This window comes from Crocodylus siamensis, chromosome 5, assembly GCF_052110815.1.
Source record: "Crocodylus siamensis isolate JL-2025a chromosome 5, ASM5211081v1, whole genome shotgun sequence".
Taxonomy (NCBI): domain Eukaryota; kingdom Metazoa; phylum Chordata; order Crocodylia; family Crocodylidae; genus Crocodylus; species Crocodylus siamensis.
In genome coordinates this window covers 74,971,981-74,996,795 of record NC_143399.1, presented here as the reverse complement: position 1 = coordinate 74,996,795, position 24,815 = coordinate 74,971,981, and the positions used below count along the sequence as shown (strand labels likewise).

The 24,815-nt window shown below is 42.6% G+C and overlaps 1 long non-coding RNA gene across 1 annotated transcript in view; it reads right to left on the bottom strand.

Moving 5' to 3' along the window:
* The window catches only part of LOC149864298 (uncharacterized), a 37,312-nt gene extending 13,097 nt beyond the window's left edge, over window positions 1-24,215 (bottom strand). Inside the window, exons 1-2 of the long non-coding RNA XR_016442515.1 lie at window positions 23,997-24,215; window positions 16,030-16,086 (exon numbers count right to left, since the gene is read on the bottom strand). This is a non-coding gene — a long non-coding RNA (uncharacterized LOC149864298). The remainder of the gene's footprint in view (window positions 1-16,029; window positions 16,087-23,996) is intronic.
* Between the last annotated feature and the right edge of the window lie 600 nt (window positions 24,216-24,815).

Here is a 24,815-nt window from a genome sequence, read left to right as displayed (position 1 = left end):
ACTTATAACTTCTGTCAGAATCAAAGGCCCAACCCACATTTTGGGCCCAATCCCCTTCCTAACTCTAACTGGCTTTAATTGTCCTGGACTGGGGCCTATCATAACAAAGAAAGTGGATTTCCTTACTGTGCCTCTAGATGGCAAACTTTATCTTTTCTACAAGACTTATTAGTTATTTATTCAAAAGTAAATTTATTCTGTCTTGGCCATAGTGGATACCTTGAACTTTGAGGACCTTTGAGGAATGGCAACCATGAGATACCCTGTTACATTTGTCCAGAAAATAAATCAGTGGATGGTATATAAAGTCATCCAGAAATGCCTTTTGTTTCATTAGTTGCATTAATAAAGCTTTATATTAGACAGAACATTTTGTGCAAATTTCTTCACTGCCCCTGATAATGAAGGAGATCATTCAATTTAGCCCCAGAGGTATTTCTGCCACATGAAAACCCAGGACAATTTCATGGTTTATTAATGTCAGTCATTGATTTCATTAGGGCTGACCTATTAAATACTGAGTATATCTTGTGAAGGAATCAATAAAATAACCATAAGCCCTGATTCTAATGTTGTATCCCCTAGTAAAAATTAGAAGCAAATCTACTGAAGACACTGAAGTAAAACTGATATGAGATTCTTATTGCTGCTTCCCAAGTAGAAAGGTTAAATAAGGCTAACAGGGGCTTAGCACTCCAGTGTCTTGTTTGAAATGTAGACATTTAACTCAGTATAATCTAAGCACAAAAATATCATTTTAATATGGAAGCATTTTATAAACACATCGTTTTAATTTACTCCATCGGCTGTGCGGCGGGGTGAATCAGGTCAATATGATCAGCCTGCTGCTTCATCAGGAAAATAAGAACGCACTCCCAGTCCAATACTTAAGGTTTGTCTTTCTCACCACTAAAGTGAAAACACTCTGTGCAGCTTTTGGAAATCCCATTCTGGCAGTATAGTCTGGGTAGAATAGGATTTTTCATCTTAAAAGTTGCACTTGAAAGAATTTTCTGTGAGAACAGGACAATGTTATATGTTTCTCTAGTGCTCTGTTGTTTGTATTTTCATCTTAACTCTAGCCCATTGTTTGTGTATTCTTCCTTTCTAATTCCGAATGTTACCTTGTTCTTGTCCCTTCTTCCATGGAAAATACCTGAAATTAGTCAGTAAACTCTACTGGGGAGAGAAAGACCATCAGATAGTCAGTTGCCGCACACTACAAAAAGCATTTTGAACTAGTCCTGTGATAATTTCTATCAACTATGCATGGAGAATTCTCTACAGTCTTAATAATCCCCACTGCATCGTGTTATTCAATCTCAATTTGCCATGTCTTAGTTCCATCCCATTACTTATAATTACAGCCCTCTGCCTCCTTTCAGCCACCACATTCCTTGTTAAAGTCACTTGCTGTTTCATGCCTACAATTAGGTTGTAAGGATCCTGAGCTAGGGACTTTTATTTGTTCTATAAAAGTCTGAGCAATCTCCAAATGCTATATAAATAAATAATGATACCAGTTATACTAGTTGCATGACCCAAAGTAATTTGTCTCCCTCCTTTGATTTTACACCCTTTAAATACTTCTTGACTATTATCAGGTCTGGCCCTTAGTGATGGCTCAACCTATTTAAACTCTTTTAATCTTTCCTCAGATTAATCCCTCTAGCCCTGACATGATTTTTGGTACCCTTTGAATTCCCCTAACTTGTAATTATCTTTCCAGTAGTGTGATATCCAGCACCTAATGCAATACTCAGTGGAGCCACACAGGAAGGGTTGCATTCATGGGCAATTGGTGCCTCCCAAGTCTTGGGGGGGCACCAGATTGCTGAAGGGGTGGGGTATCCCAGCCACTGACCCGGGGCAGGGGGATCCACCAGCAGCTGATCACTGAGCCAGCGGTGAAACTGGAAGTGCGCTTCTGGCAGCACTTGTGGTTTCCTGGCTGGAGATTCCAGGGGGTGCATGGTTGATCTCCGGGTGCACATGCACTACATGTTGCCAATGGGTTAATTACTTCCTGCCTTCTCTTAGTGATACCTTTTCACACTGGCTTTTGCTGCTGCCATGCTGTAGTTGCAACCTCCTGTGCAATTTGATGTCTATAGTCACCCCCAAGCCTACTTTGGCATTATAACTTTCCCACTTTCTGTTTCCCAGTGACTATTTTTTGCTCTGGATTATGCCCAAATTTTTGTTAACCAAACAAGCTGGAGAATTTAAGGAGCCTTCCTACCTCACTCACGTCTAACTGAAGGCCCTCTGTTCTCATGAGCTCCCTCCTAGTTCTCCAAAGGCGTTGGCAACTCCAAAAGGAGAAGAAAATATGTGGTGAAACTAATAAGTTTCATTTGCCCTAAGCAATCCAGTTAGTCAGCAATGAAGTGGGACACATGCTACTCCCCTGTAAGTAAAGCTAGGCAAATTTTGAGTGGCATATAGTAAGTTCACCAGATATGGGTGGAGCCTTTCTGAAGCTATTTGTGCTTTTGACCTGCATCAAATTAAATGTTCTGGGACAAAGCAAAATAAATGTTTCAGGTTTCTACTTTGGCAAGAAAAACAGTGGGGAAAACTGAAGTCAGTTGTAACCAAATTGCAATTTTTTTTAGTTTGTCACTTGCGCTGCTAAACTGAGAAATCAATTACTTTCACAATCTGGCTCCTGGGAGTAGGAAGAACAGCAGGCATGATCTAATGTATACAATACTTCCTGGGGCTGTTCCTACAGGAAAGAGACTTTTTGTCACTCCATGCACTAATGGCATGATCTGACCCTCTATTTTCAGAGGTAAATTGAAGGGACAGAGAGACATATGCAAAATGTTACTCTTTACATTTTTAAATTTTTTTTTTCACTCCTTTCTCTTTACTTCCCCTCATCACCCCCACCTCACTTTAAACAGTTTTTCAAGATTCCTCCCCTCCCACCCTCCACTCTGGCTTGCCTCCTGCTGGCTATGGAGGGAGGGAAACCACAGACCTCATGTTGGTTTTTCTGCCTCCGAGCTACATGCCACCCTCCCCGTTCCTATTCTACCTCAAGGGAGGAATAGAGTCTTAGCTTCTGTCCATGCCCCTGCTCACCAGCCCTTTAGTGCTAAGTCACAGCTGTGCAGGTCTAAAACTACACAAAGCCTTCACCTGAGATTGCTCTAGAACGACCATAATTTTATGACATCACAATGTTACACAGATTTGTGATGTTATACATATAACCTGTGCCAAAGCCCTTAGTTTCATCTATGAATTTCATTCATGTGTCATCTATCCTTTCTTCTAGGTAACAATTGTAGATGCAAAATAAGACTTATTCTCACACATATCTTTGCAGTGCCTGATTATTGGGGCTGTGCAAAGTTTTGGGTGATGATTCAATTCGAAGGTGATTCGGCCCAATTCGGTGGTTGAATCTCTGGATCTGAATCAAATCAGGGGACCAATTAAAAGATCCAAATTGATTCAAAGTTCTCCGAATCTTCAGAAGAGATTCAGAGAGCTTTGATGATTTGGGCTGCAGTCCCTGCTGCAGCCACTCTAAGCTGATAAGTACTAGGGGTGGGAAAAGGGGGGCTGGGAGAGGGGGAGGGGACCATGGGGGGTCCCCTACCAGCCCCCCAACCCCCTCTGCTCCCCCAGCCTCCACCATGGCTGCCCCTGCCCGCCTGACAGGTGGAGGAGAGATCCCCACTATCCCCTACATGGCAGGAGGAGGTGGGGGGGCAGCAGAGATCACCCCCTGCTAGCAGAAGCGGTGAGACTGGTGGTTTTTTTAGGGGTTTTTTGCTGGCCCGGGCAAGGCACCTGTGGGGGGTCTGGGGGAATGAGGGGGAGGTTCAGGGGGCTCATGCAGAGCCCCCCATGCAGTGTGGGGCAGTGTGGGGCAGTGGGGATTCCCCCCCACCCAGCATCACCCACTGAGTCAGGGCTTTTTTTTAACAAGTGCTGGGAGCTGGGGCAGGTGGGGCAGCCATTACTGGGCTGGGACAGCAGGTCAGGGATGGGCCTGGCTTGGCTGATTCAGAGATTTGGCAGCAGCCCTAGCAGCTAAGTCACAGTTGTGCAGGTGTACCAGGGTACAATAGGAAGCATTTGCTGACATTGGCCAATGGACAGGTTATTTGGCAGCAGCAGACTCTTCGAACTAGATTCGGCTGAATCAATTCAGTACAGTGATTCAAATCCCCAGATTGAATCATTGTCCCCCAAATCATAGATTTCATAGACATTTGGGCTGGAAGGTACCTCGGAAGATCATCAAGTCCAGCCCCCCACCCAAAGGGCAGGAAGTCAGCTGGGATTATAGGTTCCCAGCAAGATAAGCATCCAATTTACTCTTGAAGGTGTTCAATGTAGGTGCTTGAACCACCTCCGATGGCAGACTGTTCCAGACCTTGGGGGCTCGGACAGTAAAGAAATTCTTCTTTATGTCCAGCCTGAAATGGTCTCGCAGTAGTTTATGACCATTCGATCTTGTCAACAAATGTTCCCCCAGATCCTGGTGGTCACCCCGATAAACTTACAGGTGGCCACCAGATCACCCCTGAGCCTGTGCTTTTCCAGGCTAAAGAGCCCCATGGCTCTCAGCCTGTTGTTGTAAGGTCTGTTTTCCTGACCTCTGATCATGTGTGTGGCTCTTCTCTGGACTCTCTCAAGCTTCTCCACATCCTTTTTTGAATTGTGGAGCCCAAAACTAGACACACTACTCCAGTTGCGGCCTCACCAAGGCTGCATACAAGGGGAGAATGACGTCCTGGGATTTGCTTGAGAAGCATCTATGGATGCAAGCCAGCGTTTTGGTCGCTTTAGTAGTCGCAGCATTGGATTGAAGGCTCATGTTCACCTTGTGGTCAATGATGACCCCCAAGTCTCTTTCTTCTGTAGTTCTAGCCAGCATAGCACTGCCGAGCCTATAAGGATGCTGCAGGTTCTTCTTCCCAAGGTGGAGAACCTTGCATTTTTTGGTGTTAATCACCATCAGATTCTCATCCACCCATTTGCTGAGCCTGTCCAGGTCAGCCTGGATCACCCGCCTATCTTCTGGCATGGATGCTTTTCCCTAAAGTTTGGTGTCATCAGCGAACTTGGCCAGTCTGCTCCTGACTCCAATGTCCACAACATTAATGAAGATGTTGAACAACATGTGTCCAAGGACAGAGCCTTGGGGGACCCCACTGGTCACAGGACACCATGATGAGTGACTGCCATCAATTACTACCCTCTGGCATCAATTACTACCAAATCGGCCGAATCCGAATCCAAAGCAAATACTAGCCGTTTTGCACAGGCCTAATGCTTATACACCTCACTAAATGTGTTAGTTCCACACACCATGGAAGGGACTCCACCTGTCAACATCCCATTCTAATACACTAAGTTTTCCGTTCAGCATAATTGAGTAAGTTCTCAATGATAAATATAGAGATATCAGACACATTTTTTTCTGAGGTCTACCTGTCCTAGAGATCCACAATAAATTCCAGGAACAAATGCACAGATGATGTGAAAAATGATTGTTATTGGCTCCCTTGCTGAATAAGCAGAAAAAGAAACAGTGGTCTTTGAAAATGTGCCTGTTGGTGGATTTTGGAGCTACATACATTTCTTCACTGCTTTGTCTGTGATGGATGTCATAGATTTTGGGTATTGCAATTGAACATTTAATCATGTTTATGTGCTCTATTATTGTGCTTGTGTTATGAATATGTATGTAATCACCACATGCCTCAGCCTTTAGAGAGTTTTTATTATGCTTTTTATATTATTGGGAAAATGGCATTGAGAAATTGCCTCATCCTGACAAGCATTTCTATTTCTTCTTGGGTTAGATTTTCTGGCATCCTGGAACAAAAGTAAATGGAAAAATCTCAGAGAAAATTAGCTCCACTATATATTTCTAATCAGAAAGGACTGGATTCAGTAAAGCATTCATAGCCTACTGTGAAGAAAATCTGCTATTGCCTCTGGCCTAGCATATTCCCAGATGGCAGAGTGGTTCCCAGAGGTTTTGAGTATAGGAAAGCAACTACATCCCATAATGGGGTACACCCTACTCTCTCCCTGACACTAGTTGCCTCTGCTGACCTCCATGCTGGTAAGTTGGCAAAGTTGCAGGCCTCTTCTTCCTTTTTGCCTATGTCCTCCCCTCCCCTCATTTTCCAGGAAGTAAACACCTGGGAATATTTTGCCTCTGATTCCGATCTCAAAGAAAACATTATCAATCATGTGTAACATTATGGATTGTAGAAATAAAATGAATGGAAGGGAGATCAGAAGCTGTCATGTTATTTATAAAAAGAGCAACAGAAGGGAAGTGACAGTTCTTCATAAGCAGAGGTCCCCAGCCATTTAAAAAAGTGTATATACATACATAGTGGGGTCAGGGATGTATAAAATATGGAGGTGATGAGGCTTGGGAATAAATAAACTCACTCATTCATGCCTCAGACTAGTCTATTCTGTAATGCAAGCATCAGCCATCTTTAAGAGCGGTAGGCTGAAAAAAGCCAATATGGTCCAAAGGCAAACAACCACTTGTAACCCAACCACAAAATGCCACTGATTTCTGGCCCCCACCCAGCTTCCAAATTGCAGCCTATGTCCCAGTTTTGTGGGCCAGATGAAATCACTTGGCAGGCTACAACTAGTCCATAGGTTGCCCCTGCTGTAGTGTATATTGGTGTATGCACCAGTAGGTTTAAAAGTACATATTCTAATATGTTTGGTACTTGAGGATGAGCGATGGTTTGCTGTTCCAGTCTATATTTAAAGTTGTGTTCTTGATAGCAGATAATAAATACACTTTATTACAAAAAAGAGAGAATAGCTGCTTGGTGGATGGTGTTATCAGTAATCTATCTCAAATCTGCTCTGTTGGACCCTCATCTTCATGTTGTTCCTACCATTCCTCATTTAAGTGATTTATTCCATTTTTAGCCGTGAGTTTCTCCAAGCAGGGACCATTCTTCTTGAGTGTTTACCATATAATGAGTGCTTTCTGCTCTTTGCTTAGAAGCTTCTACTTCATTTTTCTAAGCAAACTGGTCCTGTCCCTTATCTATTTATAGTTGTAAACAACATAGTAAAATATAAACTAAAAGCTTTGGGCCATGCTTTACTATCTCAAGTAGTATCACCAAGTATTGTGCCACCAGTCAAGGAACTAACATTTTGATTGGATCTCATACAAGTGAGACAAAATTGGAGCAAAGAAATGAAGCTGAAGTGGGACTTTAAGGCTCAATCAGGCATTCAGAAAAAAGACCAGCAACTCTATAAAAAGTTCAGCTGGTCTTGTAAGAAGCATGAAATGAGGATGAGCTCCACACCCAGTTGTTAAGGAACTGTTTATAACCAAGGCTGGGCTGCCTCTCTAAAAACCTCTGTAATATAAATAGCATTCTTCAAGTTTCAGGAGAGCTCTGGGGAAGATGACTTGGTTTATGAAAGACTTGTTGTTGGACCAGCTTGACCCACTCATTAGCTGACATCTCACAACTTTTTGGACATACTCTTATAAATACATAATTGTATATTTATCTTGTAATGCCAGGTGTTAAACCTGTAATTTAAAATAATGATGGAATCTAATTTATATCAGTGATGCTCCCTGTCTCGTATACCAACTCAACATTAACTTAGTAATAGGCCATTTTGAGTGGTCTTTTTTGTGATGATTCAGATGAACAAATACCTTACACCAGTGTTTACAAATCCACTCCAACCCAATAACAACATTACTGAAACAATCATGGTGGTTAGTAATTTGATTTTGTACAGAGACTATTAAACCAAGGATTAAGGAATTATTTATACATGGGCACATTTTCAAAACAATCTCAGCTTTCAATCATTAAATGAAGTCAGTGGAAGAAAGCATGTTCTAGCCTGACCTTCAGGAAGCTCTTTAATTTGTTGTTCATATATCAACCATCTCCTTTCCTTCCAATGTAAATAGGAAGGCTTTCTCAATACCTTACTTGAATGAGCACAGACATAAAAAAACAGCTGGTTGAAAGCTGAAACTGGAGAAGACTGTGATGGGACAGATGAGAAGTGTTCTTGTTTTGAAGAACTCTCCTCCTACATTATAATCTTGAAGATCTCTGGCCCTAGATTGTAAAGCTGATTCAAAGCTGTGTCTTTTTAGAGCTTTCCTTGATCCAAGTCACCCACACTGGCTTAAAGAATGGCCACTTTCTTCTGCACTGACATGTCTTGGGGAAAAAAAAATTCAGTCCTGTCAGAGCAGGGGGTGTATTTGCAGAGTGGTTAAGGTGTCCTGTTACAGCTCTGGAGCCATACATTTAAGCCCTGCTCTAGTGTTTTACCAAAGTTTGCCCCCAGTTGACAAACTGATAAGTGGGTACCTGGTTATTTGGGCTGGGGAGTCAAAGGGATGCCAATCATATCACTCCCTCGTGTTGCTGGCAACAGAAGCTCATACATCTTAATCATGCTAGGTTAAAGTGAACCTTTTCACTTCAGTATGCCAAAGTTCAACTGCTTGGCAACACAGATTACCCAATGTCCTGTGCTCTTTTCTGGTTGAATGGAGGGTGGAGTCCAGTTGAAGATCGCTGTCCTGATTTGCCGTGCTTGAAACTCGCCCTATCTATCTTGAACACCCTCTCCTTTTCAGCAAGTACAACCTCACATGGCAGCTTCCTTCTAGTGGAGTAATGAAACTGCTTACCAACAGGAAGAACCTATAGAATCCTAAAAGGAGCTGCAGCATGGCAGCCGAGCTCACTGCCAAGTAACCTAAAAACGATTGTTAATTGACTGTCACTATAATGAGCCTAAGCCTGGCTGGGTCTGATCCAGTTCCAAGTCCAACCTGGAAGTAGTCAGAGCCTAGGTTGAGTTGTCTGCAAGTGATACAGGAAGAGCCCTGTCCATTTAAGCCTTATGCAAAATCCAGCTCTCTGCTTAGCACACAATAATATCCAAGATCTGATCTATATAGAGTTTTTGTACTGATACAGCTATTACTGTTGGGGTGCAATTTCTGGCCTAATCATACCAGTACAACTTCTAGTGTGGTCACAGCTACATAAGTATAAATTAGTTCCTTATGCTGATGTTGTTTATCTCCATTCCCATATAGGAGCATCTGTAGTGGGATAAAGCATCACACTTGGTGGGTTGCATCACTTTTTTATGCTGGTACAGTTCAGTTTTCTACAGCAAACAAGCTGCTACTCAGCCACACATGTACATATAAAAATTTAAAAAACAAAACCTTTTACTTACCAGAAGGGAAGAGTTTGTAATTAAGGATGGGACCCAGTCAACCCCACCATATGTGAAGGATCTTTTCTTCTACAGAAGACCTATGTATCCACTGAAATATGGGCATCATTCTATATTGAGATGCTGCTGACTAGTAAGTTAAGCTAAAATATAGATTTTCTTAAGCTTTTTTCAGTAATGGATTTTTAATTGTACATAAATACATTTGCAACAATGGCTCTCTAGTCCCACCATTTGCAGGGCTTATGTTACTCTACTATTATAATAATCTTCAACAGGATAAATGCTACCTTAGTGTAATTCATTGAACAGGGTATCTGTATCCAATCTTGTTGAGAGAGAGGATGCATGATGCATTATAGATTTTCTGATGTTTGAACCATACAGAACTGAGATAGTGGAACTAAGTGTCGAGGGGAAGGATTCTTACATTGCTATTAGCTTTTCTACAGAAAACACAGAAAAAAGAAAGAATCCCTTCCTCAAGGCATACAATAAATGTTCAATAGAAATAGGACCAGATTTCCCATGGCCTATTTATCTTGCTCATTTATCCAATTACAAGGTGGGCCATCAGCCCACTTCTTTATTCAGAACCGCTCCAGTTTCAAGGTATATTTGTGACTCAAAAGTGTATCATAAATGGCTCAGCACAGTATAAATGATTTAGTAAAAATGTTTATAACTTCACAACAGAATTTCAGCCTTGAGATTAGAATAACAATGTGGAGATGAAAATGTCAGGAAAATGAAATACCCCAATGCACAGCTTAACCCTCTACCTTCACCTTTTTCATCAGAGCTTCCAAATGATAATTTTCTAGATTTTTGCACATACAGTATTTTTAAGATTTGCAAGTTTAATGATAGCAAAATATGGGGTTTTTTTCTGTGATTACCTCCAGCTTCAATGATTAGGCAAGTTTCATTTTGTATTAAGTAATACTTCTATGTTATGATGTTTCAGGCTGCAATAAACAGATAGGATTTCTCTTTTTTTTTTAAGTGCTTAACTCTTAACCCAGTCAGATCTGTGCTGTCCTTCAGGACAAAAACACATTTTTTCCCTTTTTTGTTCCTGTAACCCATGAAAGCCAGGTATCAGTCAAAGAGAGCTTTTTGACAGGAACCAAGGGCAGAGAAATATTAATTTTCCAAAATTTTTTTAGGCACCCTGTGGGCCGGATAGAATGGTATTGTGGGCCAGATGTGGCCCGCAGGCCGTATTTTGTCAACCCCCCCCCGTATAGAAGAAAGTATGAGTTTCAAATAGATTGAAACCATTTTGTAAATTAGTCTGAGTACCCATGTGGGTGACTACCACCTCTTGAAAGAGAAAAAAAATCTCAACTATAAAATAACTCTATATAAAAAAAGTCAGATGTGCTTAGTCGCCTTGGATCTTTTGTAGAACAAGATGGTATTTTGCAACAGGTTGCATTTTTATTTCTAGGTTTCTTCAACAAAGTAAAAAATAAAAGTTAAGAATGCATATGTTTTGATTTATATCATTGTTCAACCTTTTGATTTATCAGCAAGCGAAGCACGTATGTCAAGGAATGAATATCAAAGTAGATTATAAGGTAGGTGTTATTCTTTATGCAGAAAGAGTTTTTGAAAATATAAAAGAGTTCTCAAAACCACAACTCTACAATCAGCTGCAGAGACGTCAATAGCTATAGTACTTCAGGCACTGGGTATCTTTATCATATTCTGTTCAGTTGGATAGAAGCTCAAGAATCTTGGCTGCTGGAAGAAGACGTGTCTATATGCAGTCAACATAAGGGAAAATTGATTCTATCCCACAAAAGCAGATCTAAGAAAAATCACACTTTTGAAATATTTATCAGATACGGTTTTAAAAATAGTTTCCCTCTGTCCTTTTATAGGTTATTTTGTGCCCACCATGTCATTACTTTCCATTTACTTACAACCAAGAATCTTATTGAACAAAGTAGTAAAACTCGCAACGTTCTTTGATTAATTAACCAAACACTATGGGCTGGCTTTGAAAAACATTGAATAGTTTATGCTGTTCTTAGTTTAGTGTTAAAGGCTCTGTCTCTCTGATATCTGCACAAGAGAGACACTCCCCCATACCTAGACCCCATGAAGTCTCTTTCCTTGTGAGCATGTTGGTGCTGAATTCTTGGCAAACTCAAACAAAAACCCCAAATATGTGATGAAATTAAGTATTGTCTGTATTATCTTCTCAATATATTTTGTTGTTATGCACCATAAAATTAAGCAGCCAGAACTGAATTTGACAATGCTTTTAGCATGTGGATTTTGGAAAGATAGTCAAAGTTGACTTAAGTTTCCATTTAATAAGTCAATGAGAAATAAGTCAAAGTCAAGGCAATAGCATTAATCTGTAGGACACTGAATTGCTGTTTTTTTTATATGTCTAGCTCTTCTCCAAGTGAGTCACAAGGTTATTAGCTCACATCCCTATACTGCTACAGTAAAACACACTGGGAGCATCTACATGTACAATTAGCACAAAACAATAAACTCCAGCACAGTTCACACTGCAGTTTATTACACTTGAGCACTGTGTTTACATGTGCACCCAGAACTATAATACACTGTTAGCAGCCCTGGCTAACAGGGGGCCCCAAGGGTTAGTCTGCCAGCCTGGGGCTGCTCCCCCATCAGCTCAACATGCTGTGCAGGGGCTGGCTGGGGCAAGAGGGTGCTACAGTTCAAGGCTAGCTGGCAAGCATCGCTATACTGAAGCACCCTCATGCTTCAGCCACCCCCAGTCACCATCTACATGTGTGTTGTGGCAAAGTAAATAACTCCACCATAGGATATTATTTACGTTGTACAGTACTAACCTATGGGAAAATTAATTAGTTTACTCAGGCCTAATATCTCTACACGAGTAGACAGTAACACTTTACGGCAGAGCTAATTAGGCAGCTGCAGTAAGCATCTCATGTAGATACACCCACTGTATTTGATCTTCATGTATGACTTCTTCCAAAATGCTTATAATGTTAAGTAAAAAGGAACAAACAGTGCAATATAGTCTAAGCTTTCATCCAAGAATGACTATGCATAGGCGTTTTTCCCTGTAAGACCACAGGTCTCTGCCTCAGACCTTTTAAAATTCCTAGAATGAACTTTTATACGATGAGATAATGATATGATAATGATGACATGTCTTTTGAGTTCTTTTTCATTCTCTTCTTACCTGATGAAAATCAGAGTGACTTAAGGGAAGTGAATGAAGTTACATAAGTATTAACCTAGTATAAATTAGAATAAGTATAATAGATATAGACTTAGTATAATAAATTAGAATATATAAATGTGGTGTCTCTTGTAGACGTGGTGAGTACCGCACCGTCCCCCTTTACCGGAGTGCCCCTCAACTCACCTGCCATGAATTGATGCTAAATGGAAAAAGGAGGGGTCCAGTGGAGTTCTCCTTCCCGGGTGTCCTGGTGACGGGGGAGGAGGGGATTACTCACATTTGTGATGCAATGTTCATTGGGGCTTCACCTCCCTTACACCCTGTCCACTAGCCAACCACTCAGAGGTTGGATTTTGTTGTTCCGCCATTCCCTGTAAGCCCCTTTTCCAAGGGGGCAGGCATCGGCTTTGGCACCAATCAATTGCCTAGGTGTTAAGGTGGCTGGAGCCCCAGTCCCTGGTGCCAAAGGGCTGGGCTCCCATAGTCTGACATCCTTCTCCCATCAAGTGAGAGGGATGCCTCTCTAAAGTTTTGATTGCAAGCAGGTGGGGACTGCTTTTTCCCTAGCCCAGTGCAGGACGATGCTCCCCTTTGCTCCTGGTGCGGGTGCAGTGCCAGCCCCAGTGCTCCAGCCAGGCTCTGGAGTCACACCTGCCTGGCAAGCTCCCTGCTGGCTCGCTCTGTGTCTTCCTCCCCTGCTGGCTTCTGGCAAGGTTTTTAAATCTCCTGCGGTGGCATCCACAGCTGCCACAATTAGCTCGCCACGGGAGCAGCAGTTTAAAAAGCCGGCGTAATGCTAGCATGCATGGCTGCAGCTCCAGCTCTGACTGTGCTCACAAAGGTAAGTTTCCTGGGGCGTGGGGGGCCTGTTTGTTCCTTGTGGGGACTCTCAGGGTTCTCCCCAGCCTCCTTCATGCCTGTTGGGGCTTCTCGCTGCCACAATAAATTAAAAAGGAATCATGTTCTTTAGTTTTACTCTAAATAAAAAGAAGCAAAAAGCCACTCAATATCATTCATGTATCACATGATTGTCAATTTAATCTTTCCTTATTTTTTAAAATGGCAGAATTCTGGATAAGGATAAAGTGATAGTTATAACAAGCCTCATTTGTTGAAAATGAAAGTATCTGGTACCATTGTTTGAATTCATTTTTGTTTTCAGAACAGAAATATGGTGAAGCAAACATATGCAATGCTCTGGATGGTAGGTTGAAAATAAGTAAGGATGCCTAACAGTCAGGAAAGTGCTATACAAGTTCACTATCTGTGTAGATCTCAAGAATCTTCTGAATGATAAATGATCTGTGTTTAGTTGATAGAATTTTATACATGGATCTGGCTTTTTGTATCCCATCTTCCTGTTTTGCATATATTTCCTTTTCTTCCATTAGATGATACAGAGAATTGAATCATGAATCTCTGTTACTGTGTTTTCTTGAATATAACACATGCCTTTTTTCCCAGAATCAGCACACACTCCCCAAATTAGGGTGTGTTTTCTTCTTGGAATAAGAGTACCTGCTTTGATTCCTGGGTAGCAGGACATCAGTTCTGGCATTACCATTCAGGTAGACAAGAGTCAATTGACTTGATGGGTCTTTGCTCTTCACTCCATGGGTTTTAATGATCATCTCTTGTTTTCAATAGTTTTTACATTCCACTAATCAAGCTAACCTCTTTTAGGGTAGTTGTGCTGTCTGCTAGCTGCTCCAGATCTCTCTCCTCCTACTTCCCTACAGGTGGTGTCACCAGCAGGCATGAATGAAGCATGCCTCCTGTGGCTGGGAGGGCATGGTGACCACCCACAGGTGGCAGCGGTGGTGGCAGCCGTGGAGGTGGCAGCGGCAGGGGTGTGGTAGCAGTGCATGGGGACCACCCACAGGTGATTGTGATGATGTCAGCAGTAAGTGTGGGCTGAGTGGGGACCACCCACAGGTGGTCATGACAGTGTTGGTGGCAAGGGGGGGTGGCAAGTGGCAGGTGGTGAGCGGGGACCACCTGCAGTCACCATCCAGGTTGTCAGCGGCAGTGAGTGGTGAGCGGGGACTGCCTGCAGCCACCCGCGGCCATGTCAGCAGCAGGGGGAGGATGGTCACCACCCACAGAAGCCAGTGGTGGCCTGTTCCCTGCCTACACATTGCTTGAGCTAGCAGGGAATTGGTTTCTTCAACATGTTCCAAAAATAAGGATTGCTAGGAAGAGACAGGATTCACCTGACGAAGAGAGAGAAGAGCATCTTTGCAGACAGACTTGCTAACCTAGTGAGGAGGGCTTTAAATTAAGTCCACCGGGGTATGGAGACCAAAGCCCTGAGGTAAGTGGGGAAGCAGGATATCAGGAAGAAGCACAAGAAAGAGAGAACAAGGGGAGGCCTCCTTATTCTTTCTGAAAAAGTACGGCAATTGGTTAGTTACCTCAAGTGTCCATACATGAATGCACAGAGCCTGGGAAATAAGCAGGAATAATTGGAAGTCCTCATACAGTCAAAGAACTATGACATGATTAGAATAACAGACACTTGGTGGGATACTTTGCATGACAGGAGCACTGTCATGGATGGGTACAAACTGTTCAGGAAGGGCAGGCCAGGGAGAAGAGTAGGAAGAATTCCACCGTATGTAAAAGAGCCATATTATTGCTCAGAGCTCCGGTATGAAACTGACAATAGGCCTATTGAAATTTTCTCTGTTAGGCTCAGAGCAACAAGTGTCATGTCATGGTGGGTGTCTGCTATAGACCACCAGATGAGGTGGATGAGGCTTTCTTCAGACAACTAGCAGAAGTTTCCAGTTCATAGGTCCTGGTTCTCATGGAGGACTTCAATCACACTGACATCTGCTGGGGGGGGCAATACAGCAGTGCCAAGGCAATCTAAGAAGCTTCTAGAGAGCTTTAGACACAACTTCCTGGTGCAAGTGTTGGAAAAACCAACTAGCAGTAGCAGTATTCCTGGTGTGGGGTGTGCAGCAAGGGCAGCATAGGCCACGTAGCTCCCTCTGCAAGTCCTGAAAGCTTCAGGGCTCAGAGCCCCTGGAGCTGTTGTAGAGGTAGCACAGGTTTATGATCCCAGGCTCCCTCTGCACCAGAATAAGGTGTGATGGGATCTAATGCACAATCACACAATCGCACCTCCTGCCATGCACATGTGGCGTGGCAGGAGGTGCGATTGTGTGCATCATGCATTTGATCCCATCATGCTTTTACCTGCATGTATAGAGGGCTCTTGTGACACAAACAGAACCCCAGAGGAGCTGGCGCGAGACTGCACTGAGCCAAGGCAGCCGCATGTGCAGAGCTGCAGCTGGAGAAAGTGCTGTTCACAGAGAAACAAAAAATAAAAAAAGCTGATCCTGGAGGAGCCGGGATCAGCTCCTGTACTGACACCAATTTGCCGGCTGGCCTGCAGAATCAGAGCTAAAAACCCCACCAGATAGCAAGCCCGGAGGGGACTGAAACTGGGTTCCCCTGCAAGTACTCAGCGGCCATGCCTCACCGAGGGCAAGTGGTGGCAGCCCTGAGAAGGATTTTGAAAAATATTGCAAGCCCAGAAGGGCAGCATTACTTACCAGAGGCAGATTCGTGGATTCCAAACGTCTCCCAGGCAGATTGGGCTGACCAGGAACCTGCAGAGAGAAGGAGAGACAGCTGTCTATGTCACAATGATGACAAGCCAAGAGAATTGAAACCAACTCTGGGAGGCCAGGTAACCCAGGGCCAGGCAGAGGTTAGGTCAGTCCCATTGAGATAAGAGCCAAGTGAGGCGAACTGACATCCATATGTGGTATACCATTTCAAATGGCCAAGACATATACCAACACCATGACCAAACCCAGAAGACTGGGATTTGACATCGTTGGTTGGTGTTAGGTGAGGTGTTGGGGAGGTGGAGCCCCAAAACAGGAAGATCAACAGGAGGATCAAAGGAGGGGCAAAGCATACTTCTTCCTCCCTACTAAATACATTTATTCCAGCAAAGTCATGACAGGAGAGAACCACTGACCCTCTCAGACTTGTCTTGATAACTGACCATCCTTCCTGTGGACAACGACAACACCCGAAAAACTGGCATGCACCAGGTGGTCTGGTGAACAGCACAGTCACTTACAGTCCCTTAGGCACCCAAGTTCACTTCTGCACACAATAGGTGGAAAAGAATCTGGCCTTTACTGTCTCTGTTGATAGGCAGTGCCCTTAATGCCAGCATCTCCCTACCCCCACCTTAGCTATGAAAACATTATTGTGTTCTACCTAACCTTTTGCACTATTTCTGCTTGGCTGATCCAGGCAATATCATATCATATATCATATAAATGGAGAGAGAGTCCACCTTTTTAAAACAGGACATAACTATTTATAAACCCAGGATTTAACTCCTTCTGACATTGAGTGATAGACAGTGGCAAAGCACAACAGTAACTGGTTAGTTGTTTACACTGGTAGCATTTTATTAGATACATCTGTTATGCTGCCATGTTGTACTGTTCCAAGGCCTGCTACCACCTCCCTTTCACCCTGTGCACTCTTTCTGTTGGCTTGTTTTTAAGTTTGAGGCTCCAGTCCATTCACATCTCCACTGTTTTAACATATCCTTTTCTTCATCATGTTTGTTTGTTGATGCCTTGAGCTATATTTACACAGGCATTGTGCTGGATTAAAAGCATGCTTGCATCATCATCAAAGAGGTTGAGAAAGCACATCACTTCCTCATAGCCTTCCCCCCCCCCCCCCCGCCAGGTTCCTTCAGGTCTCCAGAGCACCTTGAGACAACCTTTCTTATATGATATGCTTTGATTTATTGCTTATAAAAGTAAAAGAACCTGCAAGCTGAGAGAAGGAAAAGTTTGAGTATAGTGTACAATAGGCAACAATTTAAAGCAAAATTCATTGAAATTAATGAGGCAGTTAGCATTCTGTGTGTCATAGCAGTTTACTCTGCAGATCACTTCACTGTATCACATCTCATTATTATAAGGGTCTGATTCTACCAGGCTAAGCCACATTAAAAGTAACTTTACATATGCTCTGGGGGTGAGCGGGGGGGCACTTTAATTAGAGCGGCTGTCTGGAGAAGCTCTAATCAAAGCACCTGCAGCATCTCGTGTATTCAGTGTCCCACACTTCAAAATAACTAAAGCTTTAGTTAAAGTGTCCCCACTACATTTTGAAGTGTGGGAACACTGAATGCATGAGATGCCAAGGCTACTGAAGCGTGCTAATTAGCACATTCCTGTAGACTTGATTAATAGAGTCTGCTCTGGTGTGCTGTAATCACAGTGCATTGGAGCAAGCGTCCCACACATCTACAGGCACCCTAAGTTTCTGGAAGGCAATTGCAGTCTCACTTGCTACATCAAGATATATCTATAAAGCCTATGTGATCTAGTTACAATTTATTTTAAAGAAATTGCACCTGGTTACAAGGTACTACACTAATTGTAAGAGATTTTTGTTTTGGAATTTATTACGATGTACTACAAAATTTCTGTAGCATTACCTCCAAGTGTGCAGACAGACATAACACTTGAACTGTTTCAAGAATGTCACTCATTTGGCTACCAGTTCACAATTGTCCTAGAGCAGAGGTACTTGCACATACACTCCTAAGGGTTCTAAGTAGACTGTCACCTTGTAGGGATTGCATGGCTGCCGAAATGCCCTCAGAGGGTGGTAGAATACCCAGACTATCATGCCCTGCAGGGAATAGTGGAGGGGTTGCCAGGTGTGGGGAGTCTGTGTAGCTTTCTGCTTATACCTTCTGGACCTCCCCATGCTCCAGGGCCCTCCCAAGATCTCCATGTTTTTTGAATCCCTAAGTTGAAAACCATACTGTCATTTTTATCTCCCTGCTAAAGATCCTGCACTCCTGGGTACCAGACTTATTTGGGGTCAGGAGTAGGGCCAGTTTAGCCCTTTAATGGGCCTTAAGCAAACAAACTCATTGGGTCCCAGGCCAGTCGAGATGCCCTCCCCACCCTGGTGCTGCCGCCTGTGGGGAGCAGGTCACAGAGCCATCACTGGGAAGCAGCTGCTGCTGCAGCAAAGCCAGTGGAGGGGAGGGGAGGGAAATGGACAGGGCCATTTGTGCTGCCACCTGAGAAGGAAGGACCGAGGCCCCCTGCAGCTCAGGCCTCTAGACATGTTCCTAGTTTGCCTGTGTGTTAATTCAGCGCTAGTCAGCTCACTCCCTTCCCCTCCACCCTCAACAGCATGTCTCCTTACCTCCCATCCCATTCCATTGTGCTTTTGAAATGTTCCATGAAGTTTAAGCTGATCTAAAGTGGTATGCACATCTAAATTCTTGGGTTTTAAAGAGTATTCAGAACATTCAAAGAATTATGTCTGTTATGACCCCAAGAGATGATATATCTGGCAGTAAAATCTCTGTGTATTTCCCAATATTGCTGTTTTTTCTAACAGTATTGCTGTTGAGGGGAGATGGATGTAGAGAGTACAATGATGAAATGTGAATCAAGGGTGTCTAACAGTTCATTGCTAGGTGAGATTTGAAAATGTACCTAACTTTCCATCAGTTGATGAACACATCTTGTCTATCCCTAGGCAATACTGTGATGAAATGATTCACCAGCTATCTAAGAAAAGGAATGATCCAAGAAAGACTTGGAGACCAAATGCAATCAAGATCTATAGGCCTCTGGTGGTGCCTATAATCCCAAAGGAACAAATGCAGAGAGGTTACAGGTACTAAACTGTTATATTCACTCTTAATCCACTGTACAGAGTTCGTAAAGGATGCATCTACAGGTGCCTCTTTTAAGTGGGCTTAGCCTAAATTTGTCCTTTTAAAGGTGCAATAAGGGCATATGTCTACATGTGCATGTCCTTAATGTGCCTTAAAAATGGTGATTTAAGGCTATGTGAGCCTAAATTTGATACCTGCATAAAGCATGGTATTGAATTTAGGCATGAATAACTAAGTCCCATTTGCACACATGTAGACATGTTAAATCACATTAACGTGGTGTGCATCAATGGATAGACACCATGTTAATATAGAATCATAGAATCATAGAAGTAGGGTCAGAAGGGACCTTGTAGATCTTCAAGTTCGAGCCCCCACCTGGGCGGGAGAAAAACTGGACTCAAATGAGTCCAGCCAGGTAGGCATCAAGCCTCTTCTTAAAGACCCCCAGGTTAGGAGCCAGCACCACTTCCCTTGGAAGTTGGTTCCAGCTCCTAGCCGCCCTAAGTGTGAAGTAGTTCTTGCGAATGTCTAATCTAAACCTATTCTCCAATAACTTGTGTCCATTATTCCTTGATATACATTAGTGCATCTTCACATGCGCCTAAATTTAATGCACCTTAATGTGCATTAGCGTATCCATATGTAGATGTGTAACTAAATTGCCTTAATGCACATTAAGCAACGGCACATTAAGTTTAGACATGTGTAGACATTCCTAGAATGTTCTAAGCCTTTGATCTTCATAAAGTTGTTCTGTAATCATATACTTTTAACGCTAAGCCTGATGCCTCCTATTATTTTGATGCTTGGCCCTATGGCTCAGTTGCCTTGAGACAGAGTAACTCATGATGCTCACAATGACTTCTTCAACTCAGTCCAAGAAGCGATGATACCCTGGTTGAAGACCTATTTCCTTGCAGCTGTGCAACTGGTAGATGTTTTGTAGCAACATGGAAGAACCTTTTCAAAACAAGCCAGCATTTATTAGGCAACCAAAACACAGCATTTTAAGGTCCTTAGGTTAAAATGGAAATGGAAAAGGAGGGTTTACACACATCTACACTGGCCCCATTACCTCTTGGCTCTTATCCAACAAGTACAGGATTTTATCTCCTCCCACACTTCTCTTAGGCAACAGGGATCTTATCATAACAAAAACCCTATACGATTTAATGATAAGTTTGATGCAATCTACTTCATTTTGTGCAAATTAAGTTAAGCGCACTGGTTTTTTTGGTGTTTTTCCAAAGCAGCCTTAGGTTGGGCTAACTTTGATCCATTCTACATAAATCTAATGACAAACAATTGGAACTTACAACCATTCACACTGAAGAAAATGAGGTAAGGCTCTAAGGAAAAGGATGTCCACACAAGCTGTCAATTTTTTTGTCACTGGTGATGTAAAGATGTACATTTATTGTGAAACTACTGCCTTGTCATACAATAGCTATCATATGTGTAAACCCCCGACAGAAAAATGATGCATTTGCTATATACTAAAGTAACTTTACTGCATAGTAGTAAAAGTAGATAAGATACAAGATACACAGCCTGACTAGGTAATAAACCACTTGAATCCAGGATATAGTTTTACCTTCAAGAATATGTAGTACCTCACCTATGTGGTAATATTAATATGTGGAATGTGTCAGGTGTCCTCTCCTATGATTCATTTCAGCTGCAGGGTAGCCCTCAGTGGATGTATTTATACATGTGCTTTAATGTGAATTAGCCTATTTTAATGCACATTAAAGCATCACTAAAAAAAGTGAGCTTTAGTTAATGAGCATCAAAATTGGCTAATGCGCATTAAGAATCATGTAAAAGCCATGCTCTTTAGTTAATTCACATTAAGACAGGGTAATGTACATTTTCCTAGTTCCTCAGGGTGCCTGTACATGAGTGCAGAGGCTGCTCTGACACTGTAATTACAGCACATCAGAGCAGATTCAATAAATTGAGTCTGTTAGAGAGTGATAATACCACACTCCAGCAGCCTCCCACATTTTGCATATCAGTGTCCCCACACTTAAAAAAAAACTTGTTGAACAAGCTTTTAGTTCAAGTGTCCCCACCACCATTTTTAAGTGCAGGGATACTAATACATGAGATGCAGCAGTGCTTTAATTAGCATGGGTCTTGGATCTGCTCTAATTAAAGTGCCACACCCTTCACCCCTGAAGAACATGTAAAAGTGCCCAGAGGTACTACATTTAATGTGCATCAACTAAAGCATGTTAATGCCTGTGTAAATGTGCCCAGTGTCAACCAGTCTTCCTACAACTTAATGGCCAGGCCCCATAATTGTACCATGTACAGGCAGCTGATTTGGCAGAGCTACTTTTGTGTCCAAGCTTTACAACAGAGCAAATTGACTATGGAGTAAATTATTCTATAATATGTATGCTATATGTCCACACCCTACAACTCAAGTTTATGGTCTTTTCCATTTGAATGCTTTTCACAAATGCCACTCCCGTATCTTTCTGACATTTTGGATTCTGTCCAATAAATGTAAATATCTGGCCCTGATTCAAATTAGTTTGCTCATCACAATCAAATGGTTTAATATGAAGATAGTCATGTAATTCTTTCTAGTCTTTTCACTGCAGTTGCTAACACTATATCCATTTTGCTCTTTAGCATACTATCAGATTTTTAACAGTTGACTTAACTGGAGATCAAACCAACCTGGTGGCCTTCTATGACAAGGTCACTAAATCCTTAGATGCAGGGGTAGCAGTAGAAATAGTCTTCCTAGACTTTCGGAAGGCCTTCGACACAGCCTCTCACCCCATTTTCATTAAGAAACTGGGGGACTGTGGTGTTGACACCTACGCAGTCAAATGGGTCACCAACTGGCTGGAGCGCCACACCCAGACAGTGGTGGTGGATGTGGCATTTTCAACCTGGAGGGATGGGGGCAGTGGGGTCCCCCAGGGCTCAGTCCTCCGGCCCGCACTGTTCAACATCTTCATCAGTGACTTGGATGAGGGGGTAAAAAGCGCCCTGTTCAAATTTGCTGATGACACTAAGATGTGGGGGGATGTGGGCATGCTAGAAGGGAAGAATAGGCTGCAATCAGATTTAGACAAGTTATAGGGGTGGGCAGATGAGAATAGGATTGGATTCAACACTGACAAGTGCAAGGTGATGCACCTGGGGAGGAAGAACCAGCACCATACCTACAGGCTGGGGAACTCCCTTCTTGTCAGTGCAGAGGCAGAAAAGGATCTTGGAGTCATCATTGATGCCAAGATGAACATGGGCCGGCAGTGCAGGGATGCAGTCAGGAAGGCCAACTGCACCTTGTCATGCATCCATAGATGCATCTCAAGCAGGTCCAAGGAGGTGATCCTCCCCCTCTATGTGACACTGGTCAGGGGGCAGCAGGGCAGGCCCTACGAGGAGAGGCTACGGGACCTGAACCTGTTCAGCCTCCAAAAGAGAAGGCTGAGGGGGGATCTAGTGGCCTGTTACAAACCAGTCAGAGGGGACCAGCAGGCATTGGGGGAGTCCCTGTTCCCCCGTGCACTACCAGGAGTGACTAGGAATAACAGTCACAAGCTGGCAGAGGGTAGATTCAGACTAGACATCAGGAGGCGCTACTTCACTGTCAGGGCGGCTAGGATCTGGCACCAACTTCCAAGAGAAGCAGTGCTGGCTCCTACCCTGGGGGTCTTTAAGAGGAGGCTAGATGAACACCTTGCTGGGGTCGTTTGACCCCACTAATCTTTCCTGCAACGGCAGGGGGTCAGACTCAATGATCTGCTCAGGTCCCTTCCAACCCTACAAACTATGAAACTATGAAACTATGAGATTTACTTATAGCTTCAAATGTTATTCTGGATATCAAAAAGGAAAAGTCTTAGCTTTTTGCTGGAATCTGCCAAAGTTACAAGCTGTTTATTAAAAAGGCATGAGACAAAGGTCCCTGGGTTTTGCAAATATGAAGTAATAGTCTTCATTCCTGACCTGCTTTATCTGCAGATAAAATTAATATTCAAGGACAGTGACAAGTAGTTTTGTTTTTAAAGTGTTTATGTGCCCTCACAATGTTATGTATATATAAAGGTTTTTTTCCCCCATTATGTTCCTTTCCATTGTGGTTCAATCTGTACTACACTAAGGCCTCTAATCTATTATTCAACTTGAGTTTTTGAATCTAGCAAGTAACCATTAGTCACTGAGAAAGTCAAGGCACTGGGTTTATTTAATATAACCCTTTTCAAGCTTTGTGGATTCAGCCAAAATAAATCAATTCCTGCCGGTCTGTAAAGGTACACCCAAGGGTTTATCATCTGGCAGTTTTCAGTTATTCACTTCTAAATTGTCAGTGTAGCAGCCTTAGAATATTTTAACATAACCCTGATGTTCATGGATCATGAAATGCAGATTATACTTCTAAATTCCCTTAGTCTGTATGCTAAGTCATATACAGAACATTATACCAAGACCAGAGGATAGCTTTGAGAAATGTCACTGTGAATTCACAAACACTAAGATAATTTTCTGACACTAAGTTTCCATATAGTACTTAACCATAAATATGGTGCAATGTCCAATACATAGACTATTCAAGAGAAAGCATACAAGTGCGGTTTTGCATACTTTGAACCTAATTCTCCACTGAGGTACTTCAAGTTTTTTATGTTTATAATTCATTATACAGAATTTTAGTTCATCAATGGTTGGGGAGGGAGGGGCAGGAGATTAATACATTTCTATCCAGGATGTATAAGAAGAGTGTGAGGAGGATAGAGAAGGTCAGAATGAATTCCTCTGTCCCCTTGACTACATCAAAAGAAATCCACAAGCAATATAACTCACGGAAGTCTCAGCAGCAGCAGCAGCAATCCCTCATAGTCAAGGATGATCACTCTGATGGGTCAAAAGAGCTATAAATGAGTCCACCGATGGCTAAGAAGCTAGAGCTGCAGACTCTCTGGCAAATGCTGCAGGTATTAAAGAGAGGGTCAGACCACAGATATCTTTGGCTTGTTTCCTTTTCTTCTGTTTCTGTCATTTTTCTGCCTGCAGGACAAGATGTTTTCCTCAAAGTAAGTTGAACCTTCTTTCACAAAGCATCACCCTGTCCCAAGTTATTTTTTTCCCAATTTGTGGTGTCAAGGCAACATGTCTTAGCTTGCATGACTGTAGCACTGTCATGAATGGATACAAACTGTTCAGGAAGGACAAACAAGGAGAAGAGGAGGAGGAGTTGTGCTGTCTGCAAAACAGCTGTAAAATTTAGCTTTCTTCTTGTAAAATTATGACATTTACATTTCAAAAATGGCTAACTTCTATATCTTCCATGTTTCGGGGATACAGGTTGTAGTCATATTGGTCTACAGACAAAAGGAATCAGAACTGGTTGGAGGTAATATCTTTTATTAGACAATTAGATATTTGCAAAATTCGGGCACACTCACCCCTCTTCAGGTATAGGATTATGCAAAGATTGTAAAATTTCTCCCAGGTGGAAATGAAAATTAATATTTCACAGGAAAGCTGAAGGTGTTGTTACAAGAAGCAAGCTAAATTCAACACTTTGAAACCTAAAAGCTGGCACCCTTTCTCCTGCCTTTTGTTTCAAGCCAAATTTGCATGTTCACAGAGCCACTTTTATTTCCGGCTAGGAATGGCACC